The 23776-nt window shown below is 35.6% G+C and overlaps 1 protein-coding gene and 1 pseudogene across 3 annotated transcripts in view; one reads left to right on the plus strand and one right to left on the minus strand.

Moving 5' to 3' along the window:
* LOC145269870 (uncharacterized) overlaps positions 1 to 23776 on the plus strand; it is a 161160-nt gene that overhangs the window by 108467 nt on the left and 28917 nt on the right. The gene's annotated exons all lie outside the window — the stretch shown is intronic.
* LOC145269970 (U2 spliceosomal RNA) lies at positions 19956 to 20030 on the minus strand (annotated as a pseudogene).

Raw genomic sequence — 23776 nt, forward strand, 5'->3', positions numbered from 1 at the left:
CTTTTGTCCCCATTCAACTACAGATCGGAGGTCATCCTTTAGTGTTTCTGCCATTTCTTTAGATATGCGTTCATTTGTTTTCCTGTTGTGTCTGTTATAGAGTGTGGTGTCATCAGCATATATACCCATCTGACAGACAATTTTGTCAGGGAGGTTATTTATGAATATTAGGAATAATAGCGGTCCAAGGATAGACCCCTGAGGCACTCCCACATTTATATCATATTGTTTAGATGTCCGACCATCGGAGACAACCTGGATTTTTCTCTTATCTAGGAAAGATTTAATTATGTTAAGTATTCTTCCAGTGATACCGTATGATCTGATTTTCCTGAGTAGGCCTTCATGTCATACCCTGTCAAAAGCCTTAGATATATCTAGAGCTACCTCTCTACCCTCCCCCGCTTTGTCCAGTGAATGGTATATACGTTCAGAGATTACAGTTAGGATGTCTGCTGTGGAACGGGCTTGCCTAAATCCATATTGTTGTTCTGTCAGAAGTTTAGCATCTGTAAGGTGATGGACTAGAGCTTGGTTAATTATGGTCTCAAATATTTTGGCGAAAAGTGGGAGGAGGTTAATGAGGCAATAATTTACTCGGTCAGTTCTTTCGCCAGAATTCTTGAAAACTGGTACTACAGAAGCAGTTTTCCAGCAGGCAGGAAAGCAAGATTTATTAAGGCATTTGTTGTAAAGTTTGGAGAGAACTGAAGCTACTTCGGTGAAGCACTTTTTAATAGCACAGCCGGGATGAGATCAGGTCCACATGCTTTTGCAGTATCAAGATTTCTTTTTTTTCTTTTACAAGGTAGTCACCACTTATCAAGGCCCGGAAGCCACTCGGGGATAAGGGTTATTGTGTGTACAGTACATTAGTTTTGGAGATCTGATAAAGTGTCTTACTTAAGGAGGTGGTTCATCAGGAATTTGTTCACATTGGACTTGAAGACATCCAGGTTGTAGTCAGGTGGGAAACAGGTAACCGGAACAGAGTTCCACTGGCGTGGACTTCTAAGAAAGAAGCTTTGTTCATGGAATCTACATTTTGATTTTGGCGCAGATAAGAAGTGGGGAAAATCTTTGACAGTGGATTCAGCTAGACGGGTGTTTTTTGTGAAAGATTGGCGAGAGGGGACCTGAGATTGGAGTTCAGACGAGCACCTGCCATGGAAATAACGATAAAACAAGGACAGGCTCGCAACGTCTCTCCTGTGGGAGAGAGGCTGCAGAGAAGAGAAAAGGGCATCACCCACTAAGCCACAAAGCCTATTTTGTACTCTGTCAAGGCAGGATAGACTGTTTTTAGCAGCACATGCCCAGATGTGGCAGCAGTACTTCATCCTTGGACATACTTAGCTTTTATACAGATAGAGAATTGCATCAGGGGTGAGATATCTTCTGGAGCAGTAGAAGGATCCTACCATTTTTCCAGCGATCTTGGCAACTGACTTGATGTACGTATTCCATTTCAGGTCAGGGGTAACGGTCAAGCCCAGAAGCTTATCAAAACATGGAGCTTCCTCTAGACGAGAGCCACCAATATCAGTTGATGCCAGATGGGGATCAGAGCGTTGATGATGTAAAGATAGGAGCTTGGTTTTAGATGCATTAAAAGTAACCAGCCACCTCCTCCCCCACTGTACCATGATGTGTTGCCGTAAATGGTCGTGTCATCTGCATAGATGTCAATGAATGATTTAAGTATGTGTTTTGGGAGATCATGGATGTAGATCAGGAAGAGAGTTGGGCCTAGGATGGACCCCTGAGGGACTCCAGCATTAATATTGATGACCTCTGATTTCTGCCCATCAACTACTACTCTTATGAGCCTATCGGAGAGAAATGATTTAATGATTGAGAAAACATTTCCAGTTATACTGTAGCTGGACATTTTGTGAAGTAGACCCTTATGCCATACCTTATCGAAGGCCTTTGATATGTCAAGAGCAATTGCCCTAGAGAGGAAGCTTTTGGTGAGAGATTCGCTAATCCTATGAGCTATAACAGTTAGCACATCTGCTGTAGATCTGGCAGAACGGAAACCATATTGCGTTTCACTAAGAAGATTATTTCTGCTAAGGTGGTTGACTACTTCTCTATTTAATATTTCTTATGATAGCATGCACCTGAGCAGAGGTGATTTTCAGATTGTCTAGTGTGGCATCTGTCCACAAAGGAAAGTCAGGGAGGGGGTGGTTAGCAGGGTCCAGTGTGGAGTTGGAGGCAAACCGACTAGCAAGCATGTTAGCCTTTTCAGTTGCTGAGCAAACAACCTCATGATTGTTGGCTAGTAGAGGAATTGTTGATTGCCCATTATTTACTATACTGTTTTAGATTTTCCAGAAGTCATGGGTTCCTAATTTCTGTGCTTTTTGGTGTCAGTAAATTCTCTCTTAGCTGTCGCTATTTTTTTCTTACAGTTACTTCTGGCTTCTATATACTTCTGTCTGTTTGAACCGGACTTATGTCACTTAAATCTGTGGTACGCATGCTGCCTTTGTGCTATGACAGCTGCACAAGTAAAAGTAAACCATTGGGGAGAGTGGGGCTTGCTATAAAATTTGCGCATGAGAACATGTGCTTCAATTGCTGTTTTGAACCATTCAGTGGTGTCATTTGCGCACTGTTCAGCTAGAAGTGAAAAGATATTTTGCCATGGGACGTCCCTGATGAGATCCCTGCCTTTTTATAATATCTCGTTGTTTTGAGCACTGGCTCTTCAGTTTTGGCTCTAGAGTTTAGGGCGATTTCAACCATTACCACTGCATCACTGATCAGCGTTCCCAAGTGGGCTGTGGGCATTCGTTACACAGTCATCGGGAACTGTGGTCAGAAACAGCTCTAAAAGTGATGCATGTTGTTCTTCCTGGTCCGGGAAACAGGTTGGAAACGTAACCATTTATGATAGAGATTTAGAGAAGTTATGTGTTGTGATACCAGCTGCATCTGTGTAAGTATTAAATCCAAGCCAGTTGCTGTGGTGGACATTGAAATCACCAAATACATGCACTTGTGCCCTAGTGTCGAGAGAAAGTGCTGTATCTTTGCTGTCAGAGATTTTGTTTATTAGGGTACAGTCCTGGTTCGAAGGAGAGCGGTAGAGAAAATAAAAGAAGCTAATGTTATGTTGCATGTTAAGTCTAAAGCACATAAAGGCTTGATCGTCCGATTCTAGGTTTGTTTCTCTAGTCAAGGAGAGGGTGTTTTGAATATAGACTCCAAGCCCATGCATATGTCTGTCAGAGTCCTTACGGCAGAGTGGGAGATATCCAAGCATGTTAAAGTAGTTAGAGGGGATGGAGAAGTGTAGATTAGTCTCACTTAGTGCTAAGATATCCGGGGTGTTTGTTAGGAGAAATGCTTCAACATCATTTAAATTAGATCTAAGCCCATGGATGTTCATAAATGCAAGCCTCAAGGGAGAAGGCAGGTTGGTTTTGTTTGAGTTTTGGCCTGGTTTTAGCATAGTCTTTTATTGTATTGTCACTATTTTTAAGAGTTTTAGTTTAGGTAAGGGGTGCTGAACAAGTGGTTATGCAGAATACCAGACATGCAACACAAGCAGACCATCATCAGTTGACCTTCCATCTACTAGGATTATAGCCTCAGGATAGCCCACCGGGGATGAGTGCAGGGTTCCTTTCCATGCGCGACATGGCACTACAAACATCCCAATATTATACAACTGTTGATGGAGCAGCCGCTCTAAGCGCTACCAAAGAGTTAGGGCTCCTGTACTACCAGTTGGGAACAGCAGCCAGGAACTGTCTATCCGGTACCCTCAACCCATCAGACGATGGTCAACCCAATCTACTTACACTGGCATTATGGCATTCAAGCACTCCCAAGTGCCTAGTTTAAGGGATGGGATGTGTTGGGAGTGGGGAAAACGGCATTCATTTCCCTAGTCAGGAAACAAGATCGACCACTGAGTGTTTCTTTTGAATCCCTGTGATTCAACCTGTACACCTGGCTAATAGGCAAAGAAGGAGTATGGAAGCCAGCCGATAGACAGAGCCTATCTACTCCTTAAGCAGTTTAGGTTTGCAGACCGGTAATTTTTTTGAGTCACCAGCTCTAGGAAGGTTGTAATCCAATACTGGAGAGACCCCCCTCTCCTTAGGTTTAGTTTCAGAGTTTTCCTTCTTCTTGATGAATGATCTGGGAAGATCTATGGGTCCATCAGCACCGAGAGGGTTTGCCCTGCACCTGGGTCCTAATCCAGGTATATCTGTAACCCCGCATGGGTTGTTAATGTTACTGGATTAGTTTATAAAGGTTATATATCTACTGAAAAATTACACTCCTCAAAGTGATTACGGGACATTGCTATTTCATTGTTTGTTACTGGAGGAGGGGGTGAGTAAGAGTTCATGCAGTGGAAGCAGTTATATTTGCAACAGGTTTGTTGGAAGGAGTTAATATGGTTTAATATTTTTTTCTTTTAGATTTATAATTAAAAAAAATTTTTTTTCCTTTTCTTATTTTTATGTTGGCTTGATATTAGAATTAACTAAAAATTTGTTGTACAAGCTCTGGATATTTTAGATGGCAGGAGGGTTAAGATGTATATTCAATGTAGATACAAGTAACATCATTTTTGATATGAAATACAATACAGTACAAGTATAATTGGAAGTAAATTATAAGTTATGGTGTATTCAGTATGTATAATAAAGTAAATAGATATATGGGCAGATTTCCAGCAGATGCGAATATATGGAGGTTGTAGGTATTAAGTATGTTTTCTGTTCTAATGAAGATATCTTCAGCTTTCGTTTAAAAATCAGGAAGTTGTATTTTGCAGAGTATCGGTTCAGTTTTTGTATTTAACATTGAAAAGCTAAGGAAGCGACAGCTATTGCTATGTAATATAGATAGCTGTAATTCTAAGTATAGACTGTAGCTAGTATCTACCTGGATAAGAATAAACTAATGCATGTCTTAGAAGTAGAAATGTATAGATGTTTAGTGATAATGACTTCCAATCGGTCAGCATGCGAAGGTTTAGGACCCCGCTCTCAGTCGTGTGTAATGTATGAGTGTAAGTGGCAGCTTGGGGAGTAGAGCAGATTGTTAGTTTTCAGGAGAGGATTAAACTTACGGAATACAGTAGAATTAATTATTATAATTTAGAGCGTCAAGTAAAGTTTAGTTAGAGAAGAAAAAAATTTTTTTTTTTTTTAATTCAACATGCAAATCAGACAGAGGCAATCGTCTTGGAGAAGTATATATTGGATAAACGTAGCAATCCAGCAGGGGTGTTTTTTTTTTTTTTTTTTTTACACGGTGGTCACCACTTATCAAGGCCCGGAAGCCACTCAGGGATAAGGGTTATTGCAAGTACAGAACGTTAGTGTGGAGATTTAATGAAGTGTTTACTTAAGGGGGCGGTTCATTAGGAATTTGTTTATGTTGGACTTGAAGACATCCAGGATGTAGTCAGGTGGGAAGCAGGCAGACGGAACAGAGTTACACAGGCGTGCAGTTCTAAGAAAGAAGCTTTGTTCATAGAATCTACATTTTGATTTAGGCACAGATAAAGAGTGGGGAAAATTTTTGACAGTGGATTCAGCTAGACGGCTGTCTAGATGGGGATGGAGCGTTGATGATGTAAAGATAGGAATTTGGTTTTAGATGCATTAAATGTAACCAGCCACGCCTTCCCCCACGCGCTCGAGATCAGAGGAGAGAGAATCAGAGAGAACTTTGTCATTTACAGCCTTTGATGTGTTGTCGTAGATGGTCATGTTATCAGCATAGATGTCAACGAATGATTTAAGTATGTGTTTAGGGAGGTCATTGATGTAGATCAGGAAGAGAGTTGGGTCCATGATTGACCCTTGAGGAACTCCAGCATTAATATGGCAGACCTCTGATTTTTGCCCATCAACCACTACTCTTATGAGCCTATCGGAGAGAAATGATTTAATGATTGAGAAAACATTTCCAGTTATACCATAGCTGGAAATCTTGTGAAATAGGCCCTTATGCCATACCTTATCAAAGGCCTTTGATATATCAAGAGTAATTGCCCTAGAAAGGAAGCCTTTGTCAAGAGATTCACTAATCCTGTAAGATATAACCGTTAGCACATCTGCGGTAGATGTTGCAGAACGGAAACCATATTTTTTGTCACTAAGAAGGTTATTTCTGCTGAGGTGGTTGACTATTTCTCTATTTAATATGGATTCCAGCAACTTACTCATAACACACAGGAGACTTATTGGTCTGTACTGAGAGGGAGATGACTTATCACCTGAATTCTTAAATACAGGGCATACTGATGAGGTTTTCCAGGGAGTCGGAAAGCACTTCTCCTTAAGGCAACGCTTAAACAGTTTCGTAAGTATGGGAGCAAGTTCTGGTTGAAGCTTTTTTAACACTATAATTGGGATGCCATCAGGGCCAGTTGCTTTACTGGAATCAAGGTTCTTGATTAGCTTGGCGACCTCATGCACAGATATGTGTATGTTACCTAGCGTGTTCTGTGTTATAGGAGGAAATATGGGGAGTTGATGGCCTTTGTCGCATAGGGTAGAATTAGCTGCAAAGTTTTTTGCAAATAGTTTGGCCTTGTCTGACGCTGACGAGATGACCTCTGGTCCATTGATAATGGTTGGGATAGAACGCGCACTTCTGTTCAGGATCCTATTTGTTATTTGCCAAAACTGGTGGGAACCAAGCCGCTGATCAGCTACTTTGGATTTAACAGACTGGGCATATAGCTCTCTTGCATTTTTTATTACTAAATACATATAAAAATTTATTTATTTTGTTTGTACCGTAATGAGAGAAACTATTAGTACATGGTGCGTCGGAATAGTTAAATACAGTCAATTAGGTCAGGCTCAAAGCATTGTGTATCTATTCAGTAATAGTCCTAGTGACGTAGCTAAGGTCACTGTGCATTTCAGTTACAAATATAATTGAAAGTAAGACAAGCTATATTCAGTGGTTTGGTATAGCTAGCAAGGAAGCAACATTTTCAATACAAGCGAGCTTATAGTAATATTAGATATTAAGCATATTACTTAAATAAAGTCCTATCTTCTAATGTAGGAGAAAATAAATCTCGGTTTGTGGTAAATTCTGGAAACTACTTTGGCAGGCTTTTGTACGGGGAGGGGGGGGTGACGAATTTCATCTTAAGACAAGCTAGCAAAACAAGAAAAATAAAGACACAAATAGATATAAATAATTAAATATAAATAAAATTATGGAAGTCATACCCTCCAATTATAGCAAAAACGTTTTAACACCCCCTCCCCTTTTTTGATATAATGAAAAGGTCTATCTGGACTCAATTTGGTTTCATTTTTTTGTTTTATTTTTGTGATATTTATTTTCATTGGTCAGAAACTACTCTCAAGTAAGTATATTGGTGTAATGTATGTAAAAAGAAGCCATTTTTAATCCAATTGTTTAAGATTCTTTTTTTTTATTTATTTACTTTTTATTTATTTCTTTATTTTTAAACATATATACAAATACATACATATACGCACGGTTCTTTATACAGATATACAGAACGTGTACGTTCACAGAGGAAGCTATGACACTTAATTCAATTGTTTAACTACATAGATATATACAGAACGTGTACGTTTTAAGAGGAAGCCATGACACTTTTAATTCAATTATTTTAATACATATACATACACATGCATATCTATATACATACAATGTGTGTGTGTGTGTGTGTTTTTTTTTCTAAAAACGAAAGGGTTTTCTGAAGAAGGAAGAAAAAAATCTTTTTTTTATTTGTTAAACAAAAACTTGAAACATCCTTCGGGTTCGACTTCTCATTTTGGGTTTCTGAAAATAGATTTATTCAAAATTAAATTCCAAAACGTTCAGCAATAAAATGTTTTAATTTTATCTTTGTTACCGATTTAGTGAAAATATCGGCTATGTTATTTTCCGATTCTACATAATTTAGAATGATAGATTTTTTACTGACTTTATTTTTTATGAAATGATATTTGATATCAATATGCCTTTGATGAATCATGGTTATTTGCTAATAAAATATTACTCTGGTTGTCACAATGAATCACCAGGTTTTTTACTTAGATCTGGTTTTAAAATAGATCTTAGAAGGGTGTTTAGAAAAATTGCTTCTTGCACTGAGTGCGAAAGTGCAACAAACTCTGCTTCGCAGGACCACAATTTGTTGTTTTTTAGTTCTCTAGGAGATCATACGTTCAGTCTTTGACAGTCTAAAACAGTATCCAGTTATACTTTTTCGATTCTCAAAGTTTCCCCAATCTGAATCTGAAAATCCCTCTAATTTGGGGGGGTTTATGGATTTTTTAAATACTAAAGATTGTTCCTTGGTTCCTTTTAGATAATGAAGACTTGTTTTGCATGAATTAAGTCCTTAATTGTCGGTTTTGATAATTTTTGAGATAGCTTTGTTACAGTTTAACATATATCAGGCCTAGTGGCGGTCATCAAATAGATTAGACTTCCAATAATTTCTCTATATAATCGATCATCTATTAATTTAGTTTTGGTCTCAGTATTTTTATTTATATCAATCTCAATGGGAGTTGTTCGTAGTTTGGAATCTTGCATTCTAAACTTTAGCAGGATTTTGTCAATGTACCATGATCGGTTCATTTGTTATAGTTTAATTTTCATGTAAACTGTATACCAAGGAACAATGATAACTGTCCAAGATCGGCCATATTAAATTTTTCATTTAATTTATTCTTAACATCTTTTAAAGTGTTGTCGCAATCTGACTCAAGTAATATATCGTCAACCCAAAAAAAACAAAATCAACAATTTATTACCTATATTTTTGGTATACATGCATGCATCTACGGGACGCTGCCTGAATTTTTGTTCTATTAAATAATTATGGCGTGTTAGATTCCAATTGTGAGCGCTTTGTTTGAGACCATAAAGCGAAATTCAGTTGCCATATGAAATTTTTATTTTTTCATTTTAAATCCCTCAGGAGGGTCAATATAAATCTCACAGTCAATCGGAGCAATTAAATAAACATTTTTTACATCCATTTGATGTATTTTTAAATTGTATTGCATAGCAAGTTGCAATAAAATCCTAATTGTCATTAAATTTTTCATTGGTGAGAATATGGCAAAATATCTAACCCCAGGAATTTGTGAAAAACCTTTTGCAACAAATCTTGCTTTAAAAGTTTCTTCTATCAGTAGCCATGATTTTTGGGGGGACCTCCCTCCCCCCCAGGAAGAAGAAATTATATTCTTATCCTTTTGGTACCATTTCATATGTATTATTTTTCAGACGAAGCTTCCAATTCGGATTCTATAGCTTTTTTCCATTCTTGGTGATTTTCTGAATTAATATAACTTTCTGGAGCGCTTTTCAACAAGTAATAGTAATCTACTGTGTAATCTTGTAGCTTTTCAATTTTTAAGGAGTCTGTTTTTTTTTTGTTTTTTTTTGGGGGGGGGGTTGAGTCTCGGCGTGTCTGGTTAATATTTACGTCAGTAGTTTTACTGCAATTGTCATCATTATTAATATTTTCGTAGTGATCGACAAAAACACTAAGTAATATTTCCTCACGTTTTTTGTTCATTGGTTCGTCATTTTTTAAATTAAATGTCTCATTGGATTTTACACATCTAACTTTTTTTTATGGCATTTTGGTCAAGAGAATAAATTAAATAAGTCGGGTTGTTTTATCATAACCTATGAAAATATCATTTTTGCTTTTAATACTTAGTTTACAGGTATTTTCTTGCCTAATCTTTTATTGAACATCTATTACTGATATATGCCACTGCCATTAAAGCATACGCCCATAAACTTTGGGCTAATTTTAATTTGATAAGTAAACATCTTGCGATTTCAAAAAGGGTTTCTTCAGCAGTGCCATTCTGAAATGAGAAATAAGGGGCCGATTTCTCATGTTTGATATGATGGTTAATTAATAGAAGTTCAAAGTCTTTACTAATAAATTCAGTACCATGAATACATTTTACAGAGCCGTATGGGGCGATGTCAGCTAAATATTTCTTAGTGGCTAGAATAGTGTCGGATTTGTTTTTTAAAAAATGAACCATAATTAAACCGGAATAATCGTCAACAAAATTTAATGCATACCTGAAGTTATCTCTTTCCATTAGACATTGGATCCCAATGCACAAGGTCACAGTGTACAAGTGAGAGAATTTTGGTGGCCTTTTTGTCTGGTGTTTTGCTTATGTATTTCACCATTTTTCCCTGTGCACAAACATCACAATTTGGGAGATCGTCTGAAGTATTATTTTCATGCCTTCAACTACAGTTGGCAACTTTTTAATATCAGTAGTATTGCAGTGTCCAAGAATTTTTTGCCAGGTTTCCAAATCATGACAGGCGGTTTTTGAGGGACCATACTTTTTAAATAATATAGTCGGCCATTTTCTTTAATGTCAAATACAGTTCCATTTGGGTATATCAATTTTGACTTGTTATGGCCAAACTTTATATCCATGCCTTGTTTTATGGCTGCTTGTACGGAAAATATATTTTACTTAAATGTAGGTATGTAAAGAGCATTTTTAAAAATACAGTTATATATTTGGCCTTTATTATTTTTTAGGGATATTTTAGCATCGCCTCTTTTCAAGACTATATCATTTATTTGACTACCGTTAGCCAGTTCGACAAAATGACTCTGTGGATTAAAGTTCATATCAAAATTAAGAAAATCAGATTCCTTGTAATGCTGCAGTCTTCAAGAAAATTTTTACCTTTTGTCGTATTGCCAAATTTACATGTGAATAGAAATGTATATTCTTCATTATTCTTCATTAAAGTTCTCAATGTTTTTGATGGCGTCCACTTTTGAGTTTTTATATCGATGTTGGAAACCGCCCACAATTATAGCAGATAATTTTATTCTTTCTCTTGGGAAAATTATTTTGGAGAAAACATTGTGGTGAGATGTGTAATTTGGTTGTGTCGGTTTTCGAGAAGAATTTTTGAACTTCATGATATTGTTAGTTATTATTGTCCATGATCATCCGATTCATCTCTTCGTAACTATGCAATACCACTTTAAATTGACTGAAAGTTATGGGTTTGTCTTTTTGCGTTATAACAGTTGTAAAGGGTTTAAAATCGGCTGTAAATCCCTTAAGCGTCATTGAGATTGATAGGCTATTGCTTATTTCACTTGAAAGTTTTAATGCATTTGCTGTTGTTTCTGCCCTATATTACATAGTCCGTAATCGTCTCATCTTTGTTAAGTTTTAAAGACATTAGTTCTGTATATAGATAAATTTGATATTTTAATAATAAGGTCAGAGGCTTCTCATTGATTGATTATCCTAATGCATACAATACAGATAGGACACATATTCATTCATTCATTAATACACATACACATATCAAGTTGACAAGAAAGTTCTTGCCGTTTTTAACTGTTAAATTCAGATGAATATATTTCGGCTCAAACAAAGATTTATTGATCGAAATGAACACCATCAGAATCAACATAGTTTTGCCAATGCAAAACAAGTGTCTTTATGCTTGTAACGTAAAAAGTCTTGCGTTCTGGTGGTGATGAAGTCGCTGTAGACATTTTTGATATTGCTTAGGTTTTTTAAGTATTTTTCATGCAGAAAGTTGTCGAGATGCTTGAAAAAGTGGTAGTTAGTAGGTGAGAGGTCTGGAGAGTATGGCAGATGAGGTAGAGTTTTGTAGTTCAATTCATTCTTTTTTGAAGGGTCAGTTTATCAACGTGCATTCGGACATTGTCATGCAGAAGAATTGGGCCTTTTCTGTTGACTAATGTTGGATGTTGTTGTTAAAGTTTCTAATGCATTTTATCCATTTGTTGACAGTACTTCTCTGCCGTAATGATTTCGTCTACATTCAAAAAACTTTAGTGGATGAGACCAGTCACAGACCACCAAACAGTTAGCATGACTTTCTTTTGGTGCAACTCTGACTTCAGGAGTGTTGTGAAGCTTTATCAGTTTCTAACTACTAAGATGAGCGTAGGTCACAACCCAGTCGAGAAACTAGTTGTTCTTGTTGCATAAAAGATGGGAAGATAACACTTCATAATGGCATTTCTTTTACTTGTCGTTCAATACGTGAGGCACCCATTTATCAAGTTTTTGTTTTTCCAATCTCTCTCAAGTAGTTGGAAATCGTTGTAATTCATAAGCAAGTTCTCAAACAGTTGTGTATGGATTGGCGTCAACATCGGATAGCCGACTATTATGCTCATCCTCTTCAAGACTGTCATTGCCACCATGAAATTTCTTAAACCACCATTGTGCTGTGCATTCAGTAGTAATTCCTAGGCCAAACACTTCGTTGATATCGTAAGCTGTTTCAGCAGCTTTTTGGACAAGCTTGAATTGAAATAAAAAAATTGTATGAATGTGCTTTTTTTCATCTTGTATTTAACGTTCTGAAAAGAAGACAATTGTTTTAAAACAATTGTAATTTAAACGATCAGATAGAGCGAAAAACACTCTTTAAAATTATATATAAAGTAAAGATATTATAACGAAAACTTATTTAAAAATACATCATTTGAAATCAAAATTTAAAATTCCACAAGAACCTTCTTGTCATTGACATATCACAACAGATTACAATAGTTGTCCCTAGCATACATCAATAGACATACTGATTGTTATCTAATAAGTAGAGCCAGACGGAATAAATATGAAAGTTAATATCGAAGACAAAAATTTGAAGAGAAAGAATTTTATAAGAAAGAATTCCCAATAATCAATACTTAAAAAAGTTTTCAAAAATGCATGAAATTACTTCAAATATGAAGTAATAGATTAAGAAAAAAGCCTAAATTGAGCTACAATGTGACTTAATTGTCATGTTATAGTTAACACAAAGACAACTTTTTATTACTTCAAACATAGCTTTTATTTCCATTCAATGTATCACCATAAGAAATGCACCGATCATGCAAAGTTATCTCTGGACATTTTTGATGATTATCAAGCTACAAAAGGGGGTCAGATATGCTCAGGAATTAATGCAATTATCTAGTGTACAGGAGTATTAACTGTCTGGAAGCAGAATCAGTACATTGTATGCCCTAAACACCATCTACACTAATATTTCCTCTTTGATGTCTGATACTAAGGAATTCAAAGGATATATTTAAAAAATACAGCAAGACATTGCATTATTCCAGAAAGTTGATTGCACAAAGACATCCAAAATGCAGCGATTTATGTTGAAGATTATGTAATCTTGCAGTGCAATAAAGAAAATGTTAGAGGCGATGACGTCTAAAAAAATTCTACTTCCTCCCAATGATCAACAAACTACCTACTACAACTTTATTCTATGCAGAGTTCGAGTTAAAAGAGAATGGTTTCCACTGCTTACAATTGTAATTCACAGATAGAATTGGACAATAATAAACGGCTGTCAAATGCAATAGTTGCAGTGTCCAAATTCTACTCCTAATGTTTTTTATAGTTGGTGGTCTAAATGCTCCATCAATTGACCGGAAGGAGTATTTCTGAAAGTTGTTATTGATTTAATACATGCACACACTTATTTGTGGATATTGATAAAGAAGAAATCTGATTTCTTTCATGATAATTTGTGTTGGCATAAACGACCATTAAAGAAACACTAGCTGGAAATGACATTTACAATATAAAGAGATCTTGAAAAAATGTTAGAAATGGTGCCTTCTGGCGATTTGACAAGTTCATATGAATAGGCCACCCCTGTTAATAAAAGCAAGTAACCAAATTCTGGGTGGTCAAAATTTATTATTGGGTCATCCGAAATATAGGCCAGATATTATGAGTTTATTGGAATAAAGAATGGTAGATACAAGTGTCTATTAATTATTGTCCAGGAATTTGATTCCTCCCCCCAAAATAACCAAATTATTTGTTTTCTTACTCATACAAAATGGCACTTGAAAAAAAATAACTTGGTTGTACAAATGAAGCAAAAAAGGTAGGGACCCTCCTATGTAAGTGATGGTGGAAGGTGACAGCAATGGACCCTCCTGTTCAGAGTGGCAATGTGTTGATTCAGATTTAAGGAAGAAAAAAAAAGGAACATTTTTTAGAGCTGGAGAATTTCAAAAACTGCTTCAGATTGGTTTTCTGAGAATTGTGAAATAAAATTCTGGGAATTGGAGGTTGATTTAAGCTCACCTGATTCTTAATGTAATAAAAGGCAAAAATAGCCTCTCTGCCGACTGCCTGGGGCTTTCACACCAGTCAGAGAGGAATCCCTGACTTAAGACACACTCTGCCAACTCCTTAGGACTTTCACACCAGTCAGAGAGAAACTTCTGACTTAAGTCTCACCCTATTCTAACGCCTGAATCTACACTGTGAAGAATACAAGCCCTCACTTTACTAATGGAAGCCGCCAGTCTCCAGAGTATTTGTATTTAGAGTCAGAACTTATGAACGATTAGAATTTTGTAACTTTCAGTGAATAATTATGTTTTTGTTTATAAGGAAAATGACCACTGGTTTTCTTGATTGCCTGTCGAATTGAAGGTGCAGTTGATTTCAAATCTACCCTGACGCCCACATAGAGAAGACACAGACCAAGCCATTGAGAAAAGAATTCAGTCTGAAGTTGAAGCGATGTACAGCCATCTGAAGAAGACTATTTCCACACAGACTTAGGGTAATGCACATTCTGTGTGTTCTAAGCATTTGAGTGGTATTTTCTAGTAACCAGTGAGAGTCTGGTCACCTTTGAAAGATCCACTACTAGACAGAGTTAAAAGTGTAGTCACTGGGACTTATAGTTAGTGCCCAAGTGGTACATTTAAGGCCGGGTTGGGTTACATTTCTGGTCCTGCGACCAGGTGTTATATTGTATATGGGGGAGGGTCTACATATGCATATACTGTTTGCATCTTGATGTGTTGAATGTGTATACGTAGCCTAATAATAGTCTGTTATGTTCTTATCATAAACGGATCATATATATGTATCTTATGTTGTGTAACAGACTGTTGTCCTTGTCCTAAATGTCTATTTTAGCAGCCCGTGATTTGCCTCATCTAGTGGTGTCAGAACACAATACACGTAACAAATACATGATGGCATACCCGTTTCTGCTGTTTGTCTCTAGGAGCTTCTTCAACCGTCCTTGGGGTAGTTGGAATCTGTTTAAAGGAACACTCAAGGCAAGACTGAAGACAATGTGGGATTTTATGTATTTTATTCACTCTCAGGTATTCGTCATAGCAGAAGGGAGTGATCGATGATTTTTGGCTTGGAGAGTTCTTCTATGCCTCAATTCTGAAACTTCTCCTCTCTCATGGGGAGACCCATTTTAAGCCTATCTGTCTCTCTTGGTGGCCCAGATCCAACTATCAACTATGCTTGTGTAAACCGGAACATGTGACATGTGACACGTCACTTCCAATCCTTATTCGCATTTTTCCTGTGCAAACTGACCGGGTCGCAGTTTGACATGTTGTCCAAACATGACTTCAGATCTCTGTTGTTCACTCATCACTAGATAGATAGATATTTATATAGACAGATTGATAGATAGATACGCAGATAAATAGATAGATATGCAGATAATTTGATAAACAGATAGATAGACAGATAAACAGACAATTTACTGCTTCTGCCCAGCTGTTCTCTTTTGTACATTTATCACCACTATTCATTGATTCAACCACATGTCATGAATATTGCCATCCTGTAGCTGGCCTTATCTCTCTGGTGATAACACTGCTTTGTGTTGTTGATTTTGTTAGTGAGCAATCAAGGAAAATAAAAGAAGAGGAAGACCAAGGTGATAGGATCACAGATCGGATGCCATGGAGGCTACATATAGTTTTGAAAAGATCCCCAGGAGAATCAGGAACCTTATAGGATTGGAGGTGAGAGTCAAGGTTATTTAATTTTTCTTTTCAAATTGTAAAAAAAAAAAAATGACTTCATTTAATTTTGCCTATCATTATTGATTCACCCCTGTAACTTTTTGAACTTACAACAAATGTTTATATATTAAATGAGTTTAAAAGTGTAGCATAGTTATTTTTTTATAAAGCTTTTCAATCATAATTATGAAGCCACAGTTTGTTACATTTCTATCAATTTCTATTAAAAAACAACTTATGGTTCAATATTTTATCATGTTTTATCGAATTAATATAAACTAGCAAGACCTGTGGAAATTCCACAGCAGCATTTTTCATATGTCATATATTGTTGCTGGGCATGCTGTGGGCGTTTTGTTCAGCATGAATGAAGGCACAATCATATTATTCTACTTTTTATTAAAACTGTATCGCCCCCTCACTAAAATAATAACTTTGATATATTTCCTGGGCTGATTATTTCATTATAAACACACCGGTCAACTAACTCCCATTTTATCATTTTTCATAATTATTGAATATGTTACTATGTTCAACAATAATTGGTCATAATTTCAACCCACATTATCGCCCCTCCCTTTACTAAAATATTAAATTTGATATATTGTATCAGCTGATTATTTTATAAAAAACACAACTATCAATTAACTCACATTTCATCATTTTTAATAATTCTTGGATATGGTACTAATTTTGACAATAATTTTTCATCACTTAAACTCACCATATAACACACCTTACTAAAATAATAACTTTGATGTATTGTCTAGGCTGATTATTTCATTACACACACACACACACACACACACACACACATCAATCAACTCACATTTCATCATTTTTCGTAATTCTTGGATATGTTACTAATTTCGACAATATTTTTTTATGATTTAAACCAACGCTGTCGCCCAACCTTACTAAAATAATAACTTTGATACATTTGCTGGACTGATTATTTCATTACAAACACACTAATCAATTACCTTCCATTTCATCATTTTTCATAATTCTTGGGTGTGTTACTAATTTCGATAATAGATTTTCATAATTTATACCCACATTACCACCCCCTCCTTTATAAAATAATAACTTTGAAATATTGTGTGGGCTTATTATTTTATTACAAACACACTAATGCATGAAATCACATTTAATCATTTTTCATAATTCTTGGATATGTTACTTATTTCGACAATCATTTTTCATAATTTTAACCATCATTTTCGCCCTTCCCTTTTTACTAAATAATAACTTTAATATATTGTCTAGGCTGATTATTTCCTTACAAACACACTAATCAATTAATTAATATTTCATCATTTTGTCGTAATTATTGGATATGTTACTAATTTCGACAATAATTTTTCATAATTTAAGCCCTCCTTATCTCCTTCCCCATTACATATATAATAACTTTGATATATTGTCTAGGCTGATTATTTTATTAGAAACACACCAATCAATTAAATCACATTTCGTCATTTTTCGTAATTCTTGAATATGTTACTAATTTCGACAATAATTTTTTATAATTTAAACCATCCTCGTCGCCCTATCTTACTAAAAAATTACTTTGATATATTGTCTGGGTTGATTATTTCATAAAAAACACAACTATCAATTACATCACACTTCACCATTTTTCTTAATTCTTGGATATGTTACTCATTTCGACAATTATTTTTAACCCACATTATCAACCCACACTGCTAAAATAATAACTTTGATATATTATCTGGGATGATTATTTCATTTCAAACACACCAATCAATTAACTGTCATTTCGTCATTTTTCATAATTCTTGGATATGTTACTAATGTCAACAATCATTTTTCATCATTTTAACCCACATCATCGCCCCACTTACTAAAATAATAATTTTGATATATTGTCTGGTCTGATCATTTCATTGCAAACACACCAATGCATTAAATAACATATCATTTTTCATAATTCTTGGATATGTTACTAATTTTGACAGTTATTTTTCATAATTTAAACCATCCTTATCGCCCTCTCTTACTAACATAATTACTTTGATATATTTCCTGGGCTGATTATTTTATTATAAACACACAATCGATTAACTCACATTTAATCTTTGTTCATAATCCTGGATATGTTACTAATTTCGAGAATCATTTTTATAATTAAAACCCAGATTATGCCTCTCCCTCCTATTTATATAATATATTTGATATATTGTCTGGGCTTATTATATCATTACAAACACACCAATCAAGTAACTCACATTTCATCATTTTTCATAATTCTTGGATATGTTACTAATTTCGACAATAATTTTCATAACTTTAACCTACTATGTCGCTCCCCCTTACTTAAATAATAACTTTGATATATTGCCTGGGATGATTATTTCATTACAAACAAATCAATCAATTCTGGGTATTCTCATAGTATATATGTTTCACCTATCTTATCCAATCCCGGGTGACACCGCATATTCTGCTAATATATATCATTCACCTATCTCATTCGATCCCGGGCGATGCTAGGTATTTTGCTACTATATGTTTTTGACCTATCTCATTCAATACTGGGCGACGCTTTCTGATAGTATATATTTGCACATCTCATTCAATTCCGGGACTGACTTCATATTCGCCACCCCACTGTTGAAAATATACATTAAATAAAGTAATGTTTTAATCATAAACTGTTTCAGCCATTTCCGGGACTGACTTTATATCCCCAACCCACTGATAAAAAGATACATGAAATAATGTAATGTCTAAATAGTAAACTGTTTCAGCCATTTCTGGAACTGACTTATAACCCCACCCCACTGTTGAAAATATACATGAAATAAAGTAATGTATAAATCATAAATTTTTTCAGCCATTTCCGGGACTGACTTCTTATCTCCTATCCTACTGTTAAAAATATACATTAAATAAAGTAATATCCCAAACGTAAATGGTTGCAGCCATTTCCGGAACCGACTTCATATTTCCCACCCCAATGTTAAAAATATACATTAAATAAAGTAATGTGTAATGCGTAAACGGTTTCACCCATTTTCGGGACTGATTTAATATCCCCAACCCCACTCTGCCCCCTTAAGTAGACACTTTATTAAATCTGCACACTAACGTACTGTACTTACAATAACCCTTATCCCTGAGTTGCTTCCGGGCCTTGATAAGTGGTGACCACCTTGTAAAAATATACATATATATATATATATATATATATATATATATATATATATATATATATATATATACATGAAATAAAGTAATGTTTAAATCCTTAACGGTTTGAGTAATTTCCGGGAATGACTTCATATCCCGTAACCTACTGCTTAAAATATACTTGAAATAAAGTAATGTTTAAATCATAAACTGTTTCAGCAGCTTTTCGAAAGTAATACATAAAAACATTAACATGGTTAGAGATTAGGCAACCATTGTTTCAACATGAATGTCTGAGTGTAGTATCAGTTTCAGAATTCCAGTGACTTAAATCCACCCCCCTTTTTGGTCTTGGTTAATGGAGATGAAATCCTTCATTAGTATTTTTGTTATTGACCAGAGTGCCCCTTTTGGGGAGCTGATATCCCTCTAAATTTTTAACCGACCTCATGTCCAATTCCGCTCTTGTGGGGAGGCAAGTAAACAAAAAAAAATATTCAGAACGGACATTTTCCAGGGCATTTTATAATTAATCAGAAGTGACATTTCCAGGGCATTTTGTAATTAAATCAGAAATAACTTTTCCAGTTACTTTTTAAATATTAAAACTTTGTTACATTAAAAATAGTACCTATTCACAATGCCTCCCCACGGGGATGATTTAGACACCAGGGTCGTTTTTTAACGTGGAGAAAAAATTGTCTTAGTCGTAAAGGATTTCTCTTCCACTGAGAGAGAAGAAATTGAAATATAGCACCTGAAGAACAGATACGGTATTTATTTGCTCCCCCACTGAGCAAATTAGGCACAAAGCCGATTTTTAATGTGAGGAGTGAAGGGGAAATGGGGACCAACTCCCCGGGGAGTAGGGGAGCTGGATAGTGAAAATTGGTATGAAGGGTTGCCCCTACATTGACCAAGGTCTTATCCGTGGGGTCGCCCCCACATAGGGTCTTTGCTTGCAGTATCTGCCGGAACAGATACTACACTTTGATCTTAGCCAAAAGGCCAAGAAAGACAAATCATTTTTATTAGCTTTGTCTCAACAGCGACACCAAATTTTTTTTAAATATTTTTCCTTTTCAAGGGTTGATAAGCTTTCCCTTTTTTGGGATGCATGATAATGGACAGAGCGATAAATAAGCGTAATAATGATGATGATTATTAGAAACAAGATTCAATGATATTCAGTCCAATTCGTATAAATTGTTTGAAAACCAGTTGCTGTTGATAATAATATTATAATGATTTGTCTATTTCTTTTAATTTACATTACAAACAAGTTGTGATTCAGTATTTTAAGAAGTTTTACTTAAGATATCGTTAGAAAATGATATTTTGTCCAACTTTTCTTAATTTTCATTTTCAAGAATCGTTGCTTAATCTTTTTTTAATATTTGTTTTAATTCTTTAGATTTTGTCCATTGTAAGATTCAGTCAGATTGGAAAAAATATGCTTGTCCTCTTCGTCAACCATCTGGCTGGCTGACGAGAGCTGAACATTATTTACGTGTTACCATTAACGGTTTCCCGTTGTGTTGGGCTTGAAACCGACGGTACCAATGTTTTTCTGAACTTCTGTATAATTAATAAACAAATATTTAGCTCTTATATCGAAAAAGTTTTTCTTTGTAATCGAGCACTTTGTCGGAACTCTTTCCCCAAAATAAGTAAACAAATACATAGCCCCAGCTAGGAGTGACAGTTGAACACCAACAGCCCGACGGTCGAGCACTCTAGAGAAAGAAACCCACATCACAGAAGAAGGCTTCTCAGCAACCAGCTATATACGAGGATTCTCCTAACAAAAATAGAAGAGGTCATCAAGAGGATGAGATGGAAAGTTTTGAATGAGGTGAGCAACCAGGAGAAGACAGGAAAAAACTATTTTGGGTTAAAATCAATTAAATACCCAGGAAAAATAGACGAATTAGATAAATTTGAAAAGGACTTATTGGACATTATTCCAGCATTAGAGTTCAAATACAAGCCAAACAAATTCCAGAGCCAACGATATTAAGAGATTAAAAAGGAATAATAACGCAATAGTTTTCTCTGATAAAACCAAAAATTTATACAAAATGGACAAAGCAAAGAAAACCCAGCTGACGTTAAACGCAATTAACGATAAATACCAAATAGCAAAGAAAGAAACATACAGATCTATTAACATAGAAGCCACAGAAGTAGCTACGAAATTAGGCATAGAATATAGAACTAACCGCCTAGCTAAGAGAAAAGCGTTCGTAACTTTAAAAGACCATAAGGAAAACTTTGCCAACAATCCATCCTGCAGACTTATAAATCCAGTCAAAAGCGAAATAGGATTAGCCAGTAAAGCTATTATTAAAGAAATAGTCAAGAATATATAATAAGTAAAACCAACCTCAACCTATGGGGGAATATGCAGTCAGTGTTAAAATGGTTCAACAATATAACCGACCCACATAGATGCAAATTCACTCAACTAGATATCACAGACTTTTACCCCTCCATTACAAAAGACACACTAGAAAAAGTATTGAATTTTGCATCAAAATACAAATAAAAATTGCAATATAGAAATAGAAACCATCATGCATGCTAGACAAACCCTCTTATTCTATGAAGGGAAGACCTGGGTAAAAAAATCAAACCCAGAAGACCCATTTGACATGGCAAGGGGGCCTACGATAGTGCAGACATCTGCGACTTAATAGGCTTATTCCTACTAGAGACTCTAAACAAAAAATTCCCAGACCATACATTTGGCCTGTATAGAGACGACGGCCTTTGTCTCTCACGCGATCACAATGGGATTAGCCTAGATAAGCTTAGAAAGGATCTAACCAAAACTTTTCATGAACTAGGTTTTAAGATAACTATTAGCACCAACATACACGAAGTGGACTTTCTAGACACAACTCTAAATCTAAATAATAAGACACATAGACTCTTCCACAAACCCAAAGAGACACTCCGGTACATAAACAAAGAATCCTGTCACCCCCCCCCCACGGTTTTCAAAAACATGGTTGCCAATATTAGCAAAAGAATCTCCATACTCTCATCAAACGCTGACATCTTCAACCAAACAGCCCCATATTACAATGAAGCGCTCCAAAAAAGCGGATTCATGGAAAGCATCAAATACCAGCCAACCCAAAATCGGCTAACAAAAGACAAGCGCAACAGGGGGCGGAACATCATTTGGTTCTCACCTCCGTTTTACCTCAACGCAAAAACACGAGTAGGACACCTGTTCCTGAAACTGCTAGACAGAAATTTCCCTCCACAACATAAGCTGCACAAACTGTTCAATAGAAACACGATTAAGGTCAGCTATTCCACCACTCCATCAATAAAAAAGATCATCGCAAAGGAACGCAATGAAAATGAAATTGAGGGCTGTTCTTGCAGATCCAGGGAAGATTGCCCTTTAGAGGGAAAATGCAAGGTGAAATCCCTCGTATACGAAGCGACACTCACGCATGAGACCAGTGATAAACCAAAGACATACATAGGGATGACGAAAGGGACGTTCAAGCAAAGACGAGGCTAAAGACAGCTTTAGCCGCCCGAGTATCGCAGCTTAAAGACAAAGGAACACAATTCAGCATCAAATGGAGGATCATTGAAAGAAAACCAGCATACTCACCAGCCTCAAAACGATGCCCGCTTTGTGACGCGGAGAAGTACCACATCATAAAGGCTATTAATGATCCTCAAAAGACCTGTTTGAACGTACGCAGTGAGACACTCAAAGAATGTCTGCATAGGAGACAAGCGCTACTAATAAACTGGGAAGGCAGAACAATAAACGAGGACCCCACCTAAAGGAGTTCTCCAAGACTATTCCAGATGCAGCCAACTTAACGCATAAACTAGTAAAGTGTAACGGACATTTAGACATTTGTCAGTATACATTAAGCATAAATATTTGTATATAAGAAGAAGAATAAGACTGCCTGAAATACATTAAACAGTTATATAGAAGAATTAAGAATTAAATTACACACCTACCCTCAACTATTATAATAATTAATACAAAAAAGGTTAAAAGAATAAATAAGATAGATTAGTTACCTCCCCTAGACCACTGAAACAAGGGTTATCTCTCCTTAACTGAAAAAAAGGAAAGGAAGTCTAATAAGATAAATTAATTACCCCTTTGCCCCAACAAAAATCAATAGAAGGCAGACCGGATACAAAACAAACAGTACATAATTACTAAAATGCATTAAATAAAAATGCATTAAATAAAAAAAAAAATTAAAAATTAAAAAAGCAGGATATTCATACTGGATTAAAATATAATACACAGAGATCGGAATAAGCTATAGTTAAATAAAAACATACATCATTATATAAACAAACAAATGCGGACCTGGAAAAATTTGCCCCGGGAGCAGAAAACAAGATGGCTGACGAGAGCTGAACATTATTTACGTGTTACCATGAACGGTTTCCCGTTGTGTTGGGCTTGAAACCGACAGTACCAATGTTTTTCTGAACTTCTGTATAATTAATAAACAAATATATAGCTCTTATTTTGAAAAAGTTTTTCTTTGTAATCGAGCACTCTGTCGGAACTCTTTCCCCAAAATACAGTAAACAAATATATATATATATATATATATATATATATATATATATATATATATATATTAGACCTCTTCAAAATTGACCTTTTTCTTCAAACATATGGAAACTGATATTATTCCCATTCTCCAAGGTCTAAATTAGCTAAATATACCAGTTATTGTGATCTTGGACCTTGGCTATGCC

This window comes from Euprymna scolopes, chromosome 45 (assembly GCF_053919585.1).
Source record: "Euprymna scolopes isolate OS-2025 chromosome 45, ASM5391958v1, whole genome shotgun sequence".
NCBI classification, from domain to species: Eukaryota; Metazoa; Mollusca; class Cephalopoda; order Sepiida; family Sepiolidae; genus Euprymna; species Euprymna scolopes.